Source organism: Trematomus bernacchii, unplaced genomic scaffold (assembly GCF_902827165.1).
Source record: "Trematomus bernacchii unplaced genomic scaffold, fTreBer1.1, whole genome shotgun sequence".
Lineage (NCBI taxonomy): Eukaryota > Metazoa > Chordata > Actinopteri > Perciformes > Nototheniidae > Trematomus > Trematomus bernacchii.
The window spans coordinates 21,839,249-21,854,581 of record NW_022987739.1 but is presented as its reverse complement, the minus strand read 5'-3'; the positions used below and the strand labels follow the sequence as shown (position 1 = coordinate 21,854,581).

At 38.1% G+C, this 15,333-nt stretch overlaps 1 protein-coding gene across 1 annotated transcript in view; it reads left to right on the top strand.

The window, feature by feature from the left end:
* Positions 1–13,557: 13,557 nt before the first annotated feature.
* Positions 13,558–15,333, top strand: part of exoc2 (exocyst complex component 2) — a 53,708-nt gene continuing 51,932 nt past the window's right edge. The window contains exon 1 of the mRNA XM_034147251.1: positions 13,558–13,634. The gene's annotated coding sequence lies outside the window, so the exon portion shown is untranslated. The remainder of the gene's footprint in view (positions 13,635–15,333) is intronic.

Below are 15,333 nucleotides of genomic sequence, written 5' to 3'. Positions count from 1 at the left end.
ATTGTGATGGAGCATAGTTTAAAAAAGCATTCCTTGTCTGCATGTTTCCATCCTGTATGCCAGTCAACATTACCTTGCAGATTTTTGTTGTTGTATAACTAGGAAATGTCACATCTGTTATGGTGAACCTGTTTAGCCCTGAGTCTGTTTTTCAGGTCTCAGGCTCGAAAATGACATTCCCAGAACAAATTACTATATCTTCACTTCTAAAAGGGGTAAATTAATAATCTTTGTTCTCAAAGCAATGATAAACCTGTGAGTTGGATGTAGAAAAGTCAGAATCAATATAGAATTTTTTTATTTTAAAGTAAATTCAGATTGAACATAGTAAAAGAATGTAAATTAAACCCATTACTTAAAGTGAAAACCACCCTTGAATGATGGGATAGTAGACTAAAAGCTTTAGGAATCCAAACTATAACATATAATAAGTACCCTGTATCAAGATTGATGCAAAACAAGTGACATTTGACCTTTTTAGAGAGGTTTAGCGGAAAAAAAAACACCTCTGGGGTCATTTGGGTGGATTTGGGTGGATTTGCCGTTTCTCTGGAACCCATTGGTAGATTTTGGTGATTGACACCTCTTTTGAACCGTTAGAGCCAATAGAATCGAAGGGGAAGTTCCTAAATCCACCTACACGTTACATTGAGGAGTGAGAGTGATACGCACGCAGTTTGCCCAAACCGAAAGCTATGTTACGCTCTGAAAACTGAAAACTAGGCTTATTGCTGATGGATTATCAGTAATCATTTCAAAATGACACAGACACATTGGATTAACCTTCAGCAGCGTTTTAATCGTTTTAATGCCATCGAAGACAACTTTTGATCAGAAAACAGCAAAGGTAAGACTATTTGCCGCTTTTGCTCCGTAAAGCTACGTCGTGTGATGTCTGGGTTTGCTTCCTCCTGCCGCGATGATCGCACAGTGATGATACTAATACTTCTAGAATATGTGGAATCCAAGCTTTAATCTGATATCTTGTTTGTGCAGATCCGATAAGTAATAAAGTATTTATACCGTGAGTTCTGTGCTAAGTGCGTTAGCATCTTTTCGCTCAGGGCTCATTTAGACGCTTCTTGTGAGACTTGTGTTTTGTTTCGGTAAAAATGGTTCGTATCATCAGTTAGCTGAGTTTCTTCCCGTTAAGTGGGTATGACACATTAATAGGTTGTTAAATGTTAAGAAGCCCTGAGACACAGTTTCGTGAGAAAAAAAACCTGCAGCCCCCGCGGGCGGGGGCATCCGGGCTTAAAGAGATATCTGAGGAGTGTAGCCTCTTCTCAAATAATCTGTTACTGATGTACTGTTTACTGATGTAAAGATTTTCTGTGTTCCCACACAAAGGATGAAAGAGTTTGGACTGAATGGGTGCCATGTCACCTAGTTATTCCCTCAATGTCAAATCAATGCAGATTATCTCTCAAGATTTGGTTATTGCTCCATTTATGTCCCAGAACATTTGCATCCTCCCACTTCTCAAATAGACCTCAACATAGCACGCACAGTCCTCATACTCTCCTAACATTGTACTGATGTTTATTTAATATTTTTTGTTGTGATTCATTTTATTCAACTGCCCCAGATGACTGTTCATTTGTGTTTCCTAATTTTCCAACTCTACTCTGACCAGAACAAATAAATGAAGATAGAACAGGACATTTACGTTCTACTTGTCCAATGTGGAACACCGGAAAGCGGCACTCTATTAATCCTCTTTGTTCCTGAGCTCTATTGTATTTGAATGTATAGTTCCATCCTGTCATTTATGTTCCATATGTGTCGGTTCTTTCTAGTGCCAAGAAACACTTTGAAGTACTTCAGCTTCAGGGTAGAAAGGTGAAGACAAAGAGAAAATGCAAAATGAGACATGACGACAAGAGAAATACAATTTAGGTTAGAGCATTTTATATCCAACTTGGTTGTTTTCTCTTCACATTTGTTATGATAAAACATTTTCACCAACCATGTTTTCATGTTTATTTAACATTTAATTAATCAAGATAGCCATTGAGAATACAAATACTTTTTTTATGGGAGACCTTGCCAAAACATACAGCAGCATCAAATATAAACACATAGAAGTAAACATTTGAAGGTAAAACAGTACGTTTTCACACACAGAAGAAAAATGTTATTTTATCATGTATTCACTCTAGCTGTGGCTCCAACTCTCAGTAATCACCCCTACCAACAAGGGGCATCTGAATGCATTGTTGGCCATGGCTGTATTCTTGTTGTTCAATGATTTCACTTGGATTTGTCTTCAGACTTTCTAATCATTCAATCATCCAATGATCATCCAATCATCATCTTGGCCAAAGTATATTTTAACATGATTTGTGTGTCTGCTGTCCAGACAGTCTATAATATGCAAATGTGTACCTCCACAACCAACATCAGTGTCAAGGCCAAGTCTATGGCTCCCCAGGGGGATTTCTGATTGGCTGCTATTTGTAGGGCTCTATTCTTATTGTAGATAATAATATCTATATCTTCTTCATCTTTGTTTTACATGTGTTGTCTGTGCTACTTGAACTACCATAAATACTCTAGGTCAAAGATGTTTGGCCACTTATTCTCTGTTTTGTTTCTCAATTAAGTTTGTCTACAACTCGATTAGCTGACTGTTTCTTGCCCTGTTGGTCTTTGTTGTCCCTGTGTTCACAGATTTGAAAATCGCCATTGGTGAGTACAATGTTATCATAGATAGAAATGCTCAAAACCACAAACCATTGCATCCATATTCTGTTTACTTCATAAACAGAAGTGGTCACTATCATCATTAAGTATATGTTCTGAAACCTTCAGTTTGTCATTTTGACCAAAACCATCCTGGTTTCTGGCCATCTATTTTACTTGTAATGGTATAATGTACAAATTGAACATGTATTTAAGAAGACATTAACCTAGAAACGGAGACCAAAAACACAAGGGATAATGTTTACCAATGCAATAAACTCATCATAATTTTTTGAAACTTCTATAAAATCTGATTCCTAATCGGAAACCAGTGGAGTAGACCCCTGCTCCGCATTTGAAAGAATGGAAGTTTTCGGCTCATCCTGATTGACATCAATTCCCAGATTTTCCAGACGTTGCTGCCTGGTTTATTTATTTGTTTATTTGGCAGGGACAATGCACGGTAATGAACACTTAAAACATTAAAATGTGTCAAGCGTAACAGTGCCAGATTTAGCTTTCAGCTAATTTCCATCATGTCCCTCACATAAAACATTTAAGAAATTTACATTTTACAAACATTGTAAAAACAAAATACATGTTATGCAAAAAGTGCAAAAGAGCAAGAGCAGCATCCACAAGTATTTATGACATGGTAATAAAATATAGCAGCTACGACATATACAGTGCAAGAGAAGATACAATAGCTACCTAAAGTGCAAGAGGAGATACCCCTGTGTTAAAGTGCATTTAGCGGTGATCGCACGTCTGTTTGTTTCTCATCCATTCTTTGAGTTGACCTTTGAAGCTATTGAGAGTGGGACAATCCCGTATCTCAGTTGGGAGGCTATTCCAGAATGAGCTGCCCTTAATTGAAAGTACATTTTGTCCAAAAGTGGTCCGTCTGTGGTGGACTTCACAGTCTCCTCTGGTTTCTGACCTAGTGCAGCGTCCAGTGTGTTTTTTGTGGATTAATTGAAAGGGGGGGCCAGTCCATGTAAACATTTAGAAATAAAACACATACTTTTAAAAGACTTAAAATTGTCAAAACTCAAGAAATGGTGTTTATCAAGGATGGTACAGTGGTGGTATGAATAAGGCTTTCTGTCAAACACCTTGATAGCCCTCTTGTACAGCTGTTCTATGGGTTTCAGGTTTGTGGCACAAGCAAACGACCAGTTTGTAAAACAGTATTCAATGTGGGATAGAATCATACAGTGGAGGTATGACTTTGCAGCATTGACAGTTAAGAAAGGTCTGATTTGTTTAAAATGTTGCAAGTTGAATTTAATAGTATTGGATACTTTCTTAATATGTTTCTTAAAAGTCAAGTTCGAGTCCATTATGACTCCAAGATACTTGAACTGGGAGACTAGTTCTATTTCTGATCCGTTTAAAAACACATTAGATCCTTCGATTTTGACTTGTCGTTTACTGAACATCATACATACTGGTTTTTTTACATTTAACTGTAAGCAAATGTTGTTCAGCCAGTGTTGAACCTTGTCCAAATTATTTGAGAGACAGGATGTGATTATTTCAGTATTTTTCCCCTGTACAAAGATGACCGCATCATCGGCATACATTTGTACATTCAACTCAGGACATACATTAGGCAAGTCATTAATGTACAGAGAAAACAGTAATGGTCCAAGAATGGAACCTTGTGGATCCCCAACAGGGTTGACCAGGTAGGGCGAATTGGCACCGTTGACCAAAACACACTGTTTTCTGTTTGATAAGTAAGACTCCACCCACTGTATTGAATCTGCCGAAAAATTGAAATACGTCAGCTTTGTAAGGAGCACTTGGTGGTCAACAGTGTCAAAAGCCTTCCTGAGATCAAGGAAGACAGCATCTACATATGGGCTTGTGTCCAACATAGATTTAACCTTTTCCACAAAGACACAGTTAGCTGTCTCAGTGGAGTGGTGAGCACGAAAACCAAACTGCATTGGGTGGAGTGGAGTGAAACCTTTATCTAAATATTTGGTGATTAGTTTTGACACCCATTTCTCAGCTATCTTAGAGACACAGGGGAGGATGCTGATTGGTCTGTAATTGGACATCATTGCCTTATCCCCAGATTTAAAGATCGGTGTCACCGTGGCCACTTTCCAGGACGATGGAACTTCACTCGTGCTGATAGATTGATTCACTAGCATAGTAATTGGTTTTATTAGACCGTCGATATGTGTCTTTATAAAATTGGTTTCGAAATCATCATCATCCCTAGCCTTAGAACCTATTAAGTTAACCCAAGATTATATTTTTTACCTCAACCTCTGTGATTTCCTCCAGGTCAAAAACGGGGTGTGTATCCACAGTCGGGCTAGGTGAGACCTCAGATGGCGGGAAGAACTTTGTAATGTCCAAAGCACTAGTTAAGAAATACTCATTGAGTGAGCTGGCCAACACTGCAGGGTCTTTTATCAGGGCATCATTGATTTTTAGAGCATTATTTCCCTGTTTCTTATGTTTACCTAATAGTTTATTTAAGGTTTGCCAAACTTTTTTACTGTTACCTTTCGCACCTTCAATTATATTGATAAAGAAGTTTGCTTTGGCCTGTCTTATTGTTTGCGTTACCTTGTTACGAGCATGTGTGAATTTCTGTCTATCAGTGGATAGTCCGGATTTCAAGCTCTGCTTTAATAGTTGGTCTCTAGATTTCATGAGATTCCTGCAGTGTTGATTCAGCCAGGGAAGATGATGTTCCTTCCTGTCCCTAAGGCACCCTCTTCTTGAAAAGGAAGACATTGCGTTAATTTAATTTTAGATATAAACAGATTACTGTTTTCACCAATGTCCTCAGAGGAGAGAGTGTCTCCCCAATCAATCATTTTCACTGCATCCATAAAACGTTGTTGCAGGTCTTTGGGGATGAAGCGAGAACCGAAGGCAGGGGTTTTAGGTGTGACCATTAACCTTTTTTTTGTGAGATTCCTGGCAAAAAGAACAAGATTATGGTCAGAAAGACCAGTCAGGAAGTTGTAGGTTTTAACTATTCTGTCAGCTTTGTTTGTAAATAATAAATCTATAATAGTCTTGGAGGTTTTGGTTATTCTAGTCGGTTGATCCATTAGCTGTATTAAGTTGTGATTATCCATGATCCGTTTTAAGCTCTTTCTATTTTGTTTGTCATTCCAGTTGATATTAAAGTCTCCTAGAATAATTAGCTCTTTGTTGGAGTCACAGGAATTCAGCACGAGTTTGACCTGATCATAGAAATCCACCTTAGCGGTGGGTTGTCGATACAGGCACATACTGCACAGTGCTGAGACACATTAGTGGCACAATGAGTCAAGTCTAAACAACATAATCCTATTAAGTAATTATTTTTTGATCACACGCACAGTGATTGACATGAACTCGGATGCTTTCGCACCAGATTTCACACGCAAGGCCTTACATACACGCTAACAGCAGGTTAGCTCCAGGCTTCGGGTCTGCTGTCTGACAGGTCGTGGGAGGATCAAAGTTCAGATTTTGAATGCACTAACTGTAAAGGAAAAGAACATAACAGAGGGAGTCAGGGAAGATTGATGAACTCCATCCGGATCTATATTAACAGGAACCGGGGAAGGGGGGTGAGTTACAGAAAGCCGTGCGAGTTAGGAAGACTAGAGGCGAGACTGATCAAAATAAAAGATTATTGGTGTGCTAGAGGAAACCGTTTTTTATGCATCAAGCCATATTTGTCAGGTAGAAAACTGAGGTCCTCCCCTGCTCGCCTCTCCTTCCTCCCTCCTTGGCGAGGGAAGCAGGATGTCTTTCATCCAGTTCAGCTGAGGGATCAAAGCTAAAAGGCTACTCGGCTGAAACTGACCTCAATTTGCACTGCTGAGCACTCCGCACCTTTCCAACATACACAATCCTATAGTTCTCCTTACATCCCCTCCACCACCACCCACATGCTATTTCCCTTCCTGTATGCCACGCTACCTCATCCACTTAACACGGGAAATCTCTCGCCGCCTCCAACCCATTAATAGTACAATTTATAGCCTCCATGACATATTACTTTTAATCTGCACTATTTGTATGATATTATATCATATATCACATTATATCAGATGATCAGATATGTCCTCGGCTATAATGTAACTTGTGTTTGTGTTGGTTAATAACCTGCTCACAATAGCATTACTCTGCTCTGGACTTCAAAGAGCAGCCTGTGTTTAGCTTCCTCTCTGTGTCTTCTTTCTCACTGTTTTCACCACAAACAGCCTCTCTGCTTCAACTCCCCACACACACACACATTACCACACACGGGCTAATGTTTATACATACAATGTGTACAGTGATGCCCCCAAAACAGTCAAAATCTATTTTTTTCTGATTTAATGCTATGTGATTGGTTGATCACAGCTGTAGTTTAATGTTTCAGCTTTTCATGCTCATCTTTATACAGGCACCTACTTTGGCACTGTTACCTGCCTGGTGAAATGCATAACTCTGATTATTTATCTTTTACATTACATCACATACATTAATTGATTAATTCATCGAATGTAAAATATTTATAGCTTTTTTTATCTTTCTTTTAAGCCTACTATTCATAGTGCCATTTAAGTTAAATGATTGATATTATACTGTATTGTATAATGTATTTCAAATAAAATGTATATTATTGTAAGTGCTGAATATTAAGCTGCCAGAGTTTTGACACCCACAAAATATGTCTAAAGACTCAAAGCTGGAGATTTGTTTCCGGTTACATTTGTGTTCCTGTTTATTGATCTTTCAGATATTCCTTATGTAAATCTGGATTTTGCCAATTGTTGTCTGTGTTTTATACAGCAACAGTCGTTGGTTGTGTTTTAACAACTTCTAACATATTAAAAGATTTTGTGAAATAAAAAAAAAGGTTTTGTAGAGAAGGGTGTAAAAGAAGTTCCTAGTATCTTGCCAAACTGAGGAATTGTATCGTCACTTGTATAGCATACCAGAAATAACCACTTTAATTGGAGGGTTTGGTGTGGTAGTTGTTGATTGTTTGCATTGTGTTGTAAGGGGTTCTCATTCCTTTATCTATCCCCTGTGCAGATTTGTTCTGTTAACGTGGAACCAGCGTTCAGGGAGCACGGATAGGGTTCTTGTTAGAAACACCTCTGAGCAAAACTTTCTGTGTTTTTCTCATTTACTGTCCATCTTTCGCTCTCCTCCTCCGCAAACAAGTCCAAAGAGGAGAGGCAAAGCTCATAAATGACATTCTTGGGCGCCCCCTTCTGGGCTGTAGCCACAATGAGTTTTCTTCTGGAAATATTTGCACTGTACAAAAAGAGGGAAAACCCTGAGGACTCAGTGAGGCTGCCCGCCAACGCCTGAATCCTTACTATCATTGACTTAGCAACGGAAATGAAGACATATTATTAAACCATTTGTGAGCTGCACATTAAGTCCATTTAATATTAACTGAGGCCAATTGAGTGTTAAATCCTTACAGGCTGATCCGTGGGATAGAAAACCCAAATGTGCTCTTAGTGGGCTCATTTAGGTTAGGACCTTCTCTTCCTTTCACACAGTGGAAAATAATATATCCTTTTTATTTTAAGTGCGTGTCATGTGGTATTTTTAACCACTGACGTGTCATTTAATGCCCTAGTTATGATACTGGTCCATTATTTTTCCAACTGGATGGATTACTTTAATTTCTTATCTTTTGATAGAACTTTATAAAATGTTATTAAAATCTGTCATTCATGTATTTCTCTCTTAGTCAGCATTTGATTATCATTCAACTCAAATCAAATGTATTATCTAAAAAGGCTTATATGCTAATGTACTTTGTTTAACCACCAAAAAACCCTTACAAAACATTTAACAAAGAAAATAAAACAGAATTGTCATACGTACATAGCTACAGTGTTATGTCGATGAAAGTCTTAGGTCACAGGCTCCACCAACAGTGCAACACAATAAAACAGAAAAACAGAAAGAATAGTGCAAGTAAATACAAAAAAATAATACCAACCACCCCTGCCATAAATAAAGTTTTTATTTTAAGATAATAAACCTCCATTTCATGGATCATTCAATTTAAAAGGTTATGTAGCTACACTGGAAATGTCTTAAAAAAGCATATTATATCACAATTAAAATATGGCAGCATCAAAATAATAAAAAATTGAATCATCTGAGCAATGACGATACAAAACAGAGCCTGACCGCGTTTAACATCAGGCCGGATTTTATTATGCTCTCCCCTTGATTGCGATTGGCTCGAACCCATTAAACACACAAATAACCCCCCAGCTGTAACCAAGTCCACCTGTTTATAAACACAAACAGTTATGAACACACTCCGACCTGTCACATATCATCAAAGACGGAGCAAACACTGCAGCATGCTTCGATGGCTTCAGCTGGCCCCTGTGCACGAAATCTGTTTCCTCTCAAACTCATGTTACTCAATCGAGGGGAGGGATGTAACACTAAAATATGAGGCGGTAATCCACAACAACTTTTGGGAGATAATATGTGTGTCATTCTGGCTAGACTTCAGCACCATTGTGGATTTTTCATTTCACTCTCTAGACTTTTTCCCAGAGTGTGTTCCTCAACATTTCTCAGGGCCGATCCTGTCTTCGCCTCCTGATACACAGTAGCCTGTTGTCTGGCCTGGGGGGCCGAAGGAGTGGTGTTATGAGAAGGCAAGGAACATGTTATGTTAACCTGGGTGGTAAAAGCCTGAACATATTTGGGAAAATGCCCCTTTATACCCTCTCACACCCACTCTTTTTCTTGGGGTTCTTAGGAATTCTCCAATCTTTCCTGTGTCGAAATAATCAAAAGGTCAGTTCACCCAAATTGCACACACACATAAACACACACACACACCCATGCACGCACGCACACACACACAGCACACACGCACACACACACACACACACACACACACACACACACACACACACACACACACACACACACACACACACACACACACACACACACACACACACACACACACACACACACACACACACACACACACACACACACACACACACACACACTTTTTCTTTCGTATTAATCCATTTAGTTAGTTTTGGTTTAATTTGGGGTTTTGGAATTTTTGGTGCTCAAAACATTGAAGAAGGATGGAAGAAACAGAACATTTTATTTCTCGCAACAATGTTCCAGTGCCTTTGTGGTTAGTCCACTGAAGGGGCATAACGAGAATCTTTGAACTGCTGAGGAAAATATACTGGGTACAAACTCCTCCAATACAACCCTATGCCACACAATGTTTGACTTGCCATCAGAAATATCATCAATAACTTTCATGACATGTTTTCTTTACATTTCACATGTCAAATTTAGCCAATTAACTAATAATCATAGAAAATGCCAGAAAAAAATGTGAAAGTGATTTTTTTGTACCTAAATGAGGTGCCGTCCCTAAAACCAAAACAATGAGCTGAAAGTTGCTAAAACTCCCTGTAAAGTTGAGGGGAATTACAGAGTTTGTACTCCTGTCATGGAGTCTTTCAATATCCACTGATATTATAAAAACAGTGATTGAAACAACGCTGTGTGTATTTTTAGAATATAAACGTATTCTCAGATTGTGAAGCCAACAAATTCCGAGAGATAATACCTTGGACATTGGTCTTGTGTCTTCATTGTTACTTGGAGCCAGTCCGAAAACCTTGCTTTAGCCTAAAAAGTTTCATCTGAGCCCTTTTCCTGGAGATTTTTTTTTTTGGGTGAAAACTTTTGACAGTATGTTTTGTGGAATATGCAGATGAACAACAATACCAATCGAGCTATTGCTGATTAACTTTTAAAAACATTAGTGGCATGGCTTTTTTGCCCAAATTTGAAATCATTCCCTTACTCCTTCTACTCTCCATACATTTATTGCCCATGTTATACAGACACTGTGCACTGAAAAACTGAAACGTTGACTTTGATTAAATGTATCACATTAACAATTTCACATAACTGTATTGGGTAAGTTGAAAGTAATAATATTGAACCTAAAACATGTTTATTTAAACTTAATATAATTGCTTTCAACTCAACTAATTCAGATTTGTGAAATCTGTTGGCATAATGAATTTAATCAAAGTCATATAGTGTGTCAGGCAAAGTGTCAGCACTCAGACTGAAAGGCTGTCTGTCCCCTTTAAATCTCCTTACTCCATTGTGTTTATCTGGATGCTTTCCTAAACTAAGCCTGGCAGAGTCCTGAATTTCCGGAGCCCAAAATGTGAGCCCAGGAAACTGAACTCCTCCGGGAAAGTGGAGCAACGGGAGATGGAGCGCCACTAAGAAGCAAAACAAACCCAAATGTCAGGGGTTTATTTAAAATCTCCCGTCTTATATTAACAGCATTGCTACAGGCTAGTGATTAGCCTCACATGGGTCAGACTCACTTAATTTCCATTGGAATCCATATTTTATGTATTTTATGAGATACAAAATACAGTCATGGATTGGATTCATGCTCAGTCATTAAAAATATATTATTTAAAGGTTACAAAGATGGACTTAAGAGCAGATTTGGAAAATGTGTGATTTACATTTCTTATACTCAAAACATGGACATATTTAATGTGTTCAGCCTAGTCTTTTGATAAATTAGAGCTTTGCGATGATGGAAGATGGAGCTGCATATAGATATTATGCTATCTGATGTTGTTGGCAAAGAGCTGAAACCTGCCCAGGTTATTGTAATGTCAACACTGAGCATATGATCTCAATGCAGCAATCTTTGACATTGAGGGATTCATACTTGTTTGATGTCTTACAGTTGAAATGCCCTGCGCAGGAAGGAAGTGCTCACCCACTGGTCGCCTGTTCCATCTTCAGGAGCTCTATGGGAGGGAGGGAGGATTTCAGCGCAATATTTACAGTGACCTTTTCCTCTCACTGGCCAGGGGCCCATGGGAAAAAACTGGAGAGGACAAACAATGAACAATAGGGTTCAGGGATGAGCAATGGTGGCAGCGCAGCATGTGCCATTACGGGATGTGCATTACACAGGGTCGGGGGGTCACAGCAAGGATCAAGGCACCAGCACTGTCCCTCAGGAGCACCTGGGACACCTGCTCAGAAAGCCTGTGCTATTTAAAAACACAACATGCAATGACGTGTTCCTCGCTTGTTAGGAATAATGTCAGACATGAAAATCGTTTTTTAAAGGAAAACAAATAAAGTAGACTCACAGTATAATACTAGGCCATGTTGTAATGGGATCACTCCAACCCCTTCTACACTTACTAACCTCCTACTAACCCTGCCTTTATTTTTCTGAATCTGTTAAATCCAGTCAAAGCTTCAAATTAGGCCAGTGGCGTATAGTAGTGTGCTCCGACCACACCCATCTTCAAATACCTTTACTTTAATCTTCACTTCACACCTGTAAGGTTTTGCGACTGTATCTTGAACAGTCGCAACGCTATCGCTGTGATAAAATCTGCATTCAAATTGAGACAGTCCTGAGAAAGGACTAAGAACTGCTTCTGTGGTAGTTTACACTTTAGTAGGTGTCTCCGGGACTACATTATGCCATTATGATACACACACACACACACACACACACACACCCACACACACACACACACACACACACACACACACACACACACGCGCGCACACGCACACGCACACGCACACATGCACACACACACATGCACACACAAACACGCTCAAGGTGAAATAAGATCAGTGCCACTGATGTTCTTATCCAATGGCAAGGGCTGTACCACAGAGCCTAAGATCAAAATCTTCCACCGCCATTGCTGTAAATTGGTGTTTATGCAGTCAAACAGCCCCTGTGTTGCATCAGCATCGGTGCAAACTCCCAAGTCACAGTTTGATCCCTCAATTATCAGATTACCCCGTCTAATTGGACAATATGTTTTCCCTGGGGATTGGGCATTGCCTTATCAGGGACATTCTTTCTGCCCTGCACAATTTGGTAAGATAAATGTAATGGTATCAGTGTTCTAGTGTGTGCCTGGGTGGTCTCTGTTGCATTTCTAATGATGCTGCGCCTTTCCCAGAACAAGTGGAAATACCTCTGTGATGCACCGTGAAAAGAGAGGAGAGGAAAGAAGCAAATCTCCCACTGGGACATATAATTCTCACACAAACGACATCCAACATCGTTTCTTCCACATTTAATCTCTGCGCAGAAATCAGATGAACCATAGTTCTCTACTCATTAGAAGTGTTCACAGCACATCAATATCTTATAATATATCACAACTGAAAGTATAATTCTAAATATCAAATTAAATTGCAAAATATATCAACGGTAAAACTGTTTATTATGCATAGTAGATTTATATAGCATATATAAATGAATTAAATATTATGTTTAAAGTGGACTAGAAATGTAAAGTAACATGTAAATAGATATATTTAAGTTAATTACAATAACCAAAAAACTCAACATGAATACATTATTTTAGTAAATATACTTAGTTGCTTACCATGCTCCATTTGTTTCCCCTGCTGATTGTGAGGTTTCTTTTGGTGAGTTCTTCCTTTTGCAGTGCAAGGGTCTAAGGACAGAGGGTGTATGCTGTATAGATTGAACAACCTCCTGGCTCTATTGTGACATTTGTGATATTGGGCTGTATAAAAACAATTTGATTGGCTAAAGTTTAGAGAATGTGAAAAGGGTAGCAAATGCAATGTTTAAGTTACTTTTTCATTTTAAATAAATAGCTTACTGGTATCATTATTTCCATTGTGCTTTTTTTTTTCAGACTTTCAGAATGTGTTATTTATAGTATGACACAGAGTATACAAACATTTTTAAATGTATAGTGTCATCGTTTTTTCAGGAGGAGTAGAACCGTAGAACAGGTCAAAATCATAACCAGACATTTGTTATGTTTTATTTTGAAGGCGTTGGCTTTGAACGGAAAGCCGGAAGTAGTCACGTGATACAGGAAACGGTCGCTGCGGTGCTACAGCTGTAAACTGTAAGTTACAATTTCTCTATCCTGTTTTCTCCTAAATGCTCAAGGTATAATCAAAGTCGTCTTGGTAGCAAATGTGATAATGTAAGCGGTTTGTAAGATTACAAAGAATACAAATGACAGCCAGAGTAAACCCTTCCGGAATAACGAAGAGCTTGCTAGCAAACACAGGTTAACGTTAGCCTAAGCTAACGTCAGATGGAAAATATGTCAACAAAGCAGATATCCCTTTCTCTAACATCACTAGTGGGTAGTTTGGTGTGTTTCATTCAATGTCCATGGAAGCGAAAGCGGCTGGAAATGTGTAATGTTGTTATATTGTACCGTTTAAATGGGCAATATGATTAGCTGTACCAAACTCCATTGACAAATCAGTCTATTTTATGATGTATTGTTTGCGAGGCGAACATACCAGAAGACCTCTTTGAAGCGTTTAACTTATTCAAGTCATATTTATTTCTGATCACTGTTTATCATAAATGCTTTATTTTAAAAACGTACAATTGATGTATCTCTATTCACCTTTCTTTCCCCCTTGTTTCTATATTTTGCCTGTCTCCAAGTATTATTCCATACTAGATATGACTACTCTAAACAAGGAATAGGAATATTTTTCTGACAAAATCGTCATTTATTTTATTTGAAAAGTCTTAGAACACAGAATCTAGACTGGTAGGATGCACCTCTTATTTGATTAGGTTCATTTGCTTTTCTATTTAATTTTTTGTTAAAATTCAGCTGTTTTGCCCTTATGAATAATCAAATAAAAAGCTGGTCTAACATATAATAAAAAGAGGTGTGTCCAACTTTACCAGTGCAGTAGATGTAATTCATGACATGCAGGCAAGACCTTTTAATAAAGAAACTACTGAATCCTCCAAAAATATATACATAATAGAAAGTGGAATTAAATAAAAAGAGGTTGTCATACTTGTAATATTATCTGGTATTGTTTTGAGTCAATAGGTCACATGACATGGAAGTTATAAAAAAAAAAATAGGTTTATTGAAATATCTTTGAAAGATCAAAACGTGTTTAACTTAGTAAAAATACCTGAGTTAATGTTTTTCATAATTTCATACCTAAAATTAACTTAACCATGGTCCGGTCCCTCATACTGAGTTAAGCAATTAAAATGTCCTTGTGAAAATGAGTAAATGTGTTGAATGTTTGAGAGAACCTGCAGGGTTACTCATTGCCAGGTGGTATGATTTCTCTCCCAACTTCTATAAACACTGTCCAATCCATTCTAATGTAAACACATTTAATAACTGCCCTTACACAGAGATAATGATTGTCATTGAAGTACTCTATCAAAACAAAGAGCATGAAGCAGACTCAACACCTTGCTTAGACTTGCAACAACGTTTCATGTATACAGATGGGAAAGAGTGAAAGTAAAGAAATTATCACATCAAGTGACCTCATGTGACTCAGAAAGGCACTTCGGTGAAAATAAACATTAGATTACTGTAACATCGTTTTTTCATCACTTCTCACTGCTTCATAGATTTTAGATGAACAATTACTGGTTTATATTGTTCACTTTATATCCTGTTAAGCAATTTGATTGCAAGTAAAACAGTTTCCAACCTTTTATCACTGCCACTGACGTCATGCAAAGATTTATTCTCTGAACCCAACCAAGTTATTTGTTAACATGGAAATGATTTGTTGGTTTGTTTTGCAAACTGGATATCA